General features: G+C 34.5%; 1 pseudogene; it reads right to left on the reverse strand.

Moving 5' to 3' along the window:
* Nucleotides 1–2,480: 2,480 nt before the first annotated feature.
* Nucleotides 2,481–2,924, reverse strand: LOC149212691 (protein SMALL AUXIN UP-REGULATED RNA 12 pseudogene; annotated as a pseudogene).
* Between the last annotated feature and the right edge of the window lie 6,359 nt (nt 2,925–9,283).

Genomic DNA, 9,283 nt, shown 5'->3' on the forward strand with positions numbered 1-9,283 from the left:
AGAACAACTTATTGTTTCCCTTAATAGAAGAGGCATCTTTCTCTAGTGTCAAGCCATTACTTTTTGGAGCTGTCTACATCCTATCTGGAAGTCTGCAATGGAACTGGGTTTACCTGGTCTATGGAACCTGGTATGGGAGTGCATAGTGGCTGGAATGAATCAGTTGGAGATCTATCGAACTAGAAATCAGGTCAAGTTAATCTGGTCAAGGAAGATGCAGAATGACAATATTAATGTGGCAGATACATATCTTTCTCTTTGTTCCGAGGTTTCAAACCTGAGGAACATATCTTATTTTCTTTTTGGAAAGCCAAAATCCCAAATAAAATTATGCTTTTCTCTTGGCTGGTTTTTCATAAAAATCTAACCTGGGAAAACTTACAAAAGAGGAAATGGCATGGACCTGGCATCTATCCTATTTGCAAGAAGGAATATGAAAACAACAACCATATATTCCTCACTTGTCCCTCTCTACTTAGATCTGGAAAGGACTCCCTTCTCACTTAGGTTTCCCATTTCACCAACATGCCTGAATAAAGGACCGCCTATTATGGTGGGGAACTCAAAAGGGTGACTGGAAAATCATTCCTCCTATCCCTTTTTGGCAAATCTGGAAGTGGAAAAACAACTACATTTTTCAAGATTGCATAATGAATTTCAACTCTGTTTTGGCCAACCTATAATCACATGTTACACTTTATATGCCACTAAAAATGTAAGTCTCTTGCCACAAAAATACTGAAGTACAACAGATATACCCGATGGCATTTTTTGATGGGGTTGCACAATAGCAAATATGTGGATGTGGTTTCTGGCTGGCCATCTCGAAGGACCAAACTTATAGTGTTTTATGGCATGGGGGCAGAGGCACGAACACTAAAGCCAACGTAATGGCCTTATGGGGCCTCTTATGGTTCACTAACCTTCTGGATATTCCCTTCATCCACATCCATGGAGATTCCAAAGTAATTATTGAGCATATTATGGGATCAGCAAAAATCACAAATCCCTTAGTATTTGGATGGTTGACGAGGATAGAAATGTTATGGTTACAACAAAACAATTCCACTATCAAGCATGTTGATAGGAAACAGAACATGAATGCAGATGAATTATCAAAGAAGGGCTTAACAGGCTCAATTGGAAAAATGCACTTAACAATTTGTATGGACCAGAACAACATTAATATTGAAGACTTCCCCTTCCCGGCTAAGTACTTTCACCCCACTAACATTTTGATTTTTTGAACTGTGCAAGTCAAACAGTGTTAAGTTTCTGTGACATTAATGGATGACTGTTGTTATTTTTGCTTTTTGAACTTGGTTGCTTGGCCAATGGGCATAATAGTGCCCTCTACGAGGATTGACTTGGAGCTCAATAAATTCCTATTTCTAGTCTCCTCGATAGATGGTGTATAACTTAGTACAAATGATTATGTTTCGCTAGGGCGGATTGATCTACCAAGAAAGGTGTCATAGATAAAGCCTCTAAATGATACAAGATTCTCATGTGGGCGTAATATGTTTCTGAACCAACTGATGCGACACTTGCACTATCTGGATTCTAATCTTGCTTTACATGATCTCCATCCAATAATGCTGCATTACTACACTACAGGATTGATTTGATGATGGGATCATGCATCTACGGGCAACTATCTATTTGCTATTTCAGGAATATATCTTGAACAAAATTGTTTTGCTATCTGGTTTTCTTGCGGTATAAGGACTATGGACTGTATTTTTCCCCTTGTCTTGCAGAGTTTTCACAACACAAGGGATTTTGTATTTTGGATTTGCCTATAAGGCTCTTGTTATGAATTTTGTATGGCATATGTATATCTCATCACTAATATCAATATAAAATAAGCTTTTTTCGTACTGGAAAAAAATTGCACATTTCAAAGCAGAATTGCCAACTTGTTAGACAGTTTGGGAATTACATTTGAAAAGGACATGAAAATATTCGAATAAAGTAAGACAGAACATGTCATCAAACAATATTTTATTTTGATCAATTGATTGATTCTGAGATTACTCACAACAGTACAGTTTAGTATCATGGCCAATGTTAATGAGAGGCATTCTCAAATAGCCATATTCCAGAAAAGTGCTCAGCCCCGTGTCCCCTTGCCTCTCGTCTTTGGAGGATGATTTTGAAATTTCCCGTGCCCATTGGGCTCGCACAAGTGAAATCCAAAATATCTAAACTATATGAAATTCTTCAGCGTCGCAAAATCCAAAACAGTGCCCCGCTCTTGCGCTGCTTCCATATATAATTTCTGAAGAAGGTGATCTGGAAAGCGCCCGAGATCAAAATTCAAAACATCTGGAAGCGATGATTGAATTTTTTTTCAAGAAACTCAAAATCCAAAATAAAAGGAGACAACCAAAGAAGAAATTTGTTCTGCCCTCCAACTTCAATTTTGAAGGACATCTCTGTGGTTTTAACCAGACCATGTTACTATACCCATGGTTGGGTTAGGATCTTATTGGAGTCTCTGCGTTAATGGATATGGAGGAACTAATCCAACTTGCTGGTACTACTTCCTTTTTAGCCAACATGGATGTCAGATAATGGAAAGCAACTTCCTCACAGGGAATGGTGAGACCCATGTGGTGATCAAACCCATACTCTTCCTCGGCCTTCTGCAGCAAAACCCTGAAAAGAGAATTATTCAAATAAGTCGTGGGGATCACAAATCTACTGCGTTCGCTTCCAACATACACTGCACAGTGTCCCTTGGGAACATCTGTGGGCAGAGCACTGCAAGTGCGAGATACATCATCTTTCAGTGTGAAATAACTTGCCTTCTTTGAGGAAAGGGCATCCCCAATTCCCTTATAGCTATGGGCACCCTTGAAAAAGGCTTTGATTATCCGCTTCAAAAGAAGAACTTGAGGATTCCTGATCCTTCTTGCCATTGAATTCAGAAGAAAAGCAACTATTTCTAAAAACGAGGGATAGAAAGCTTACACGATTTTGTGGTAAGACAATGCATTCGTTCTCTATATATAACACTTGATAATGACATTCACAAGAAGAGTAACAATCATTATACGTCTAACTAAATATTGAATTAACAAAATTGGCCGAAATCGCAGTCAATGTCAATCTTCAAGATGCCTAAGTGAAACCTAATACTCATCCTAATATCTCTGTAGTTTAACTTGCCTGGTCCATTGAATTCCTATGGAGGTAAACGGCGGTGTAGTTTAACGTGCCTGGTCCATTGAATTCCTATGGAGGTAAACGGCGGTGCACGTTAGTGAGTTGGATTGATGTGAGATGTCATTGTCATACTGATGTCCCGGAAAGATTAAATAGTGACCTGTGGGTCAAGTCGTGGAATGAAAGGCTGTGGTTGTTCAGCGGTCACCTCTGCCGATTTGCATTTGAGCAGAAAAGGGTCCGCATTCATTGAGTGTTGGCCCCCGCTGCTTCTTCAGTTTAAGCGCAGCCCCGGCAAAGCCCTTGTGGGCTCGTAACGTGATTCGAATGCAAATTTGCTATAAGTCCGTGTACGGCTGTTCGCTGTCGCAGAGATCGGACATAAAGATCAAATACTGTTTGAGCAGCTATCCACCGACTGTAGACATGTGGGACATCTACTTTCGATCAATAATTAAGTTCTGACCCCATTGAATTGCTGAAAGATTTAATGACATGCTCTGGTTCGGGTTCGGGTTCAGTTGGGTTGTGGTAGACAAGTGGAAGTTTGCTGCAATTCTCATGGCAAGACGTAGATGTGGTATAAAGTCGACTAAAATTAAATAAATTAAATAATTATATAAAATATTTAAATAATATTTATTCATACAAAAAATATTTTTAAATCTTTCTGATCCATATTTAATAAATTTATATTAATAAATATATAAAATAAATCTACATTAATTTAAAAAATAATACCTAAAGTTTCAGTCTCAGTATTTAGGAGAGACTTTTATGCTAGTTTGCTCTTTTTAGTGGACTCAGCTAAAATTTGAGTAAAAACATCGAGGGAGACCGCCCTCACAGGCAATCACAAGTTCCCAGTAGAAGCCCTGCAGATTCTAGACCGCGAGTTCCAATCTGAGATAACAGTTACCCTAGCTTGCTGCTGTCAGCAAATGAGATGGTTGTTTCACTTCATGATGCGACTACATGTGTATGTAACGTGTAAACACCTCATGTTTCACTTCATGCATACAGCATGTGTATGTAACATGCAAATATCTATATTGCTGGTTGTATATTTTGAAATGTGAAATTGAAAGAGAGCTTTTTCTTTGATCTTTTGTTCAATCCTTGTATATCCTTTTAATCCCATCATCTAAAATTAAAATTGTATAGAAATTAACCATGATTTTTGTTGAAATTTTATGTATAAAATTGATGGATCTATCAACATTGGTTAGCTATTTAACTTACATGACCATGCTAGTTATATGAAATGGAAACTGAGGTATTATGAGAGCAAACTTCAAGAACAATTAATTATATTTGTGGGTTGTATTAAAAATATTTTCAATGATTTTATATTTTTATTAAATTTAGGGTTAAATTAAATTTATAATTGTTTTTATTATTGTGTTGATAGGTATATTTATTTTGGAATAGTGTATTTAAAATTTTATTTTAATTATTAATAATTAATAAGTTGATGATAGGGATTTATGTTGTTATGACAAAATAAAAGAAAATAAAATAAAATATAAGTAAAAACAACTTAAAGTTAATTTGACTTGGTCAAGTTACACGTGGATTTTGAGCTTCATATTTATGAAAATCCATGATATCATGTGGAATATAGCATATTTAAAGGGTGGAATTAAACCAGCTTACATCTATTTTAACTCTAAATCTACCAAGCACCAAGAGAGATCAAATGTATTGAGATGTAAACCTCTAGAGTTAAAAGAGATTTGATCTCTCTCCTCTTGGTAGATATAAATCCAAAGTTAATGATTTAAACATGCATACATTTAAAAGCACATATAAGAGGATTATTTACCATATATACTCTTAACTTATAAATAGGATTCTTAGAATATGATGGAGCACTACCCTAACTTTTCAAGACCACATATCCGAGAAACTATAACTCATTTCACAGCAAGTATATCTATATATATATATATATAGAGAGAGAGAGAGAGAGAGAGAGAGAGAGATCGCGAAGCTAAGACACCAATGCCCCAAGAACTAGAAGAGATGAAGGAGATGCAAGATAAAGAAAGTTCGAAGACCGTAGAGAAAAAAAAGAAAGCTACGGCACCAATTTCGCCAAGAAAGACGAGGAGCCAGACAATTAGAAACTAAGAAAATTATAGGTCCGATAGACCAATTTGGTCTAAGTGAACGTTAACCACCATCATTATCATATATATATATATATATATATAACATTTTTTTTAATTAAATTGAAAATCAAAATCTCAACCAAGGATACTATAGTTCCTAAAATCTCAACCACAACCCATGTTTCCCTTCCGCCATATAACATTTTGGCATCCAAAAAATTATAATATTCTGGATGATGATGGGTTATCCTTCTTGGACAATGATACTAAAGTTGAGTTGGAAGTGCATAAGACCATTTTTTCCCTTCCTATAGTAGAGAAGGCCACTTAGTGAAACGATTGTAAATTTAAGTTGAACTCTAGTGTAGTTTTCGTATGTGTCACCCATCCCCATAAAACATCTCACTAGATTGTCTATATGGCAACGACCCATATAAAGGGAAGGAAAGGGAAGAGATCCTTTCATTTCCCCTTCTAAGAAGCCTAATAATTCTATATAATAATGAAGATATGTAAGATGCAACTCAAGCCCATTTTACTCTATTAGTGACCTTAGAAAGTTGTTGTTTTCATCTAACTTGAAAATCCTGTAGCAATTACAGAGATGAACCATATCATTGCATCATTAGCCTCACTAGGTCATGGAATTTCAATGCTGTACATCCGCTTCCTTTCTTAGCATCCTTAATATGGTATTAAGATGTTTATAAAATTCCATCATAAGTTTGGTGTTTCTAGTTCATCAAAGTAGACTCTCAAGAAAGAGTAGACACACATATTTGTAGTTGGGAATTGTTAAACGGTCCAAAGATCCATAAATTATAAGTCATATCAAGCACATTACATATAATTCTAACCACATTGTGTTTATGAACACCTCAATGCCTCTTAATTTGAAAGCATCCTCTCTTGCAGGTGTTTATCAAGTTACATTTTATAAATTTTGGCAAAGCTTCTAAGTCACAAATGAAGAGGTCAACCATTGTGTGTTTAAGGAATAACATGATAAACTAAAAATCCATGAACATAATCGGTAGCCTCAAGTTTAGCTAAATAAATCATGAAAGAACCAAATATATATCATCTATGTAAAAAATTATTTCTCTCGATAATGCTTTACACAGATGGAGCATGTGACCTAGGTTGGTGATCCTAAACTTGGAGAGAATGATGAAAATGAAAAATTCTCCACTTTCATTAATAAGTTCCATACATCTCTCTTGTGTATTAAGGAGAATAACTAAAACTTGTAGTGACAATGAGATTCTAAATGCTATTATTAACATTTCAATATAAAATAACTTGTGTGACAGATAGATCTACTAGTGACACAACAAATAGTCTAGAGTCATTTACTCCATGAACCAAAGTTTGTTGGACTTCATGAATATCTAGGACCATCCAACATATGTCTCCAAGTCTAAATGATTTGCTTTTAGCAATATGAGGAACTCATAATTTATCTTGAGAGAAGAGCCAAGATTAATCTAGAAATCAAGGTAATATATAAAGGATTAGAGTAGCTAACTTATGGTTCTTTGGAGGCATTTTCTTAGGTTTGATATTGTAGGCTAGTAATGATTAAATTTTATTAGGCACTACTATTGTAAAGGATAAGACCAATGATAACATACTAAAAGTAAGATAAATATTTCTAGTTGGGTTTAATCTTATTTTCCCTAAATGGTTTCTTGAGTTACAAGACTTTAAACAATACAAATTGTAGCCATTGCAGGTCATCACATAGATGACCTTATCATTTGAAGTGAAACCGATAAAGATGTGTTTGAGTGGAAAAAAGGTTGAGTATGAAGAAAATATAATTCAAAGAACTTGAGACAAAATGTGTAGTTGGGTCTTATTACTTCCTTACTTTCTGAAAAAAAAAATAGTGGTTACAAGTTACCAAGTGGACACCATGTCAATAGGGATGAACTTCAATTCATGCTACATGGTTTTATAAAATCCCAAGGCTAGGTTGTAGGTGAGTAAATGAAAGGAAATTTTAGGACTAGCTAGAAGGTATAGAGGAATATGATCCCTAGGTTGAACATGAAAAGTGTGGAGGACTAAATATACTTAATGCATGTTAGTAAGGAATGGATAATTTATGGTAATGTTCACCATATAGACATATAATAAATAATTTTATTTTTATTTTAAATGATTTCCCCAGATAAGGGAAATTGGCATAAATGTAGAATTTGTAGCGAAAAATTAGGTGTGTTGGATATCCTTTGTTAACAATTTACTATCTTGTTAGTTTTTCACGATTCTTAAGTATGATATATATGTTGTGTTATATTAACTAGGTTGTTGATTTGGAAATATGATGTATTGGTAACTCCTAGAGCACTTATGAATATTTTGTTTATAGAAGTTAATGTGATGAAATGACATATTTGGCCTAAAGCAATCCATATCTATTGATTTGCAATAGTAATTTAGGGGATGAAATAAAAGTGTCGTAACAATGATTTATTGTTACAATGTTGTATATATACCTACTTTGATAGTGTTGCAACTCCACCATTGTTGCTACAATGTTCTGATTTTGTCTTACTTCGATAGAGTTGCAAATCCACCTTACTGTGATAGTGTTGCAACTTTTCCATTGTTGTTATTTCGGGTCAAATTTTGTTGTTATAATGTTATGACCTGTCCGTTATTGTTACAATGTTGCAACTCCACCATGTTGTTATAGTGTTGTGACTCCACCATTGATGTTATAGTTTTATGACTACACCATTGTTGTTACAATGTTACAACTCTTCCATTGTTGCTATAGTGCATTGACGCCACTGTTACTGTTACAGTGCAACAACTATGCTAAAACACTATGGATCATTCCTTGCTACAATCCTTTGTCTTACTCTATTTTTGTGGAAAATTGGTGGGCGAACTATGTCTGGAAATAATGTCTAGTTTGGGAATCATATGAGGATGGATAACATGACTAAGTTTTGGGAGATGTATGAGGAAGGTGAAGCACTATCACTGTCAACTTTCCAAACTATCATTCAAGATATTGAATAGAGGAAAGACGAGGAGAGTATAAAGAAATGGCATAGGAGATCATGAAGTGGGAAAGTAACTAAAGGAACACAGAGAGGACAAACAACTAGTTGCATTTGGTGGTGAAACTAATGGTTTTCATCCAGATTCATAGCATTGAGAAGGAATATACATAAATTGTTAGAATAAATTTATGTGTACACAAATAATAAATGTAAATATGATGTTGTCACTTATCTTGTTTCTTGCAACTCTCTATTGCTCGCTACATTTATTAGTTTTAAAATTTTGTTAAAGTTATTGTAAAAGTAATTGTGCATTCTATTGGAAGAGACCAAGTTCCTATATTTTGTTGTGTACATTATTATATTCCACCCTAAGCCATAATGAGATGGTGCCATCTTTAAAAATATATTTTTATGAATGATTTACATGAATCAAAATTTAAGTTTTTTTTGTTCTATATTATATTTTGATTAGTGCAATTACATGGCATGATGGTTTATGTCATGGTGGGTTTCAATAGTGAAGATAATGATAAGTGATATAAATGGTAGACAATTTATAGTTTCATTCTTTTTTTTTAATGACCTCGTGCTATAATAATACTCGACAACACACCTTGGGTGATACCATCCCTGCAACAAGAGATTTATCTATCAATTTTAGATTATACCACCTTGTTGGAGAACCTATTCACCATACTTTGCATCTTGACCCAACAAGAGCATCTCAAGAAGGGTGGAAGGAAGCATAAATCCAAACACAAATAATATAAGAATATCCATTAAAGTTTGTGACAGGGACAAGGTTTGGCTGTATCTAAGGTAAGAGTATCTGATGTAAAGGAAAAAAAAATATTGAATTTGGTGAGATATAGATTATCATATTTGGAGTCTTTAATAGATTTTTTATAATTCATTAATAATGATATTAACTTCATATGCAAAATTGTATTTTCTACCAAATGTATAAAATTTAAT

Source organism: Pinus tabuliformis, chromosome 1_1 (assembly GCF_031772625.1).
Source record: "Pinus tabuliformis cultivar Carrire ecotype Pingquan chromosome 1_1, CPIR1, whole genome shotgun sequence".
Taxonomy (NCBI): Eukaryota; Viridiplantae; Streptophyta; class Pinopsida; order Pinales; family Pinaceae; genus Pinus; species Pinus tabuliformis.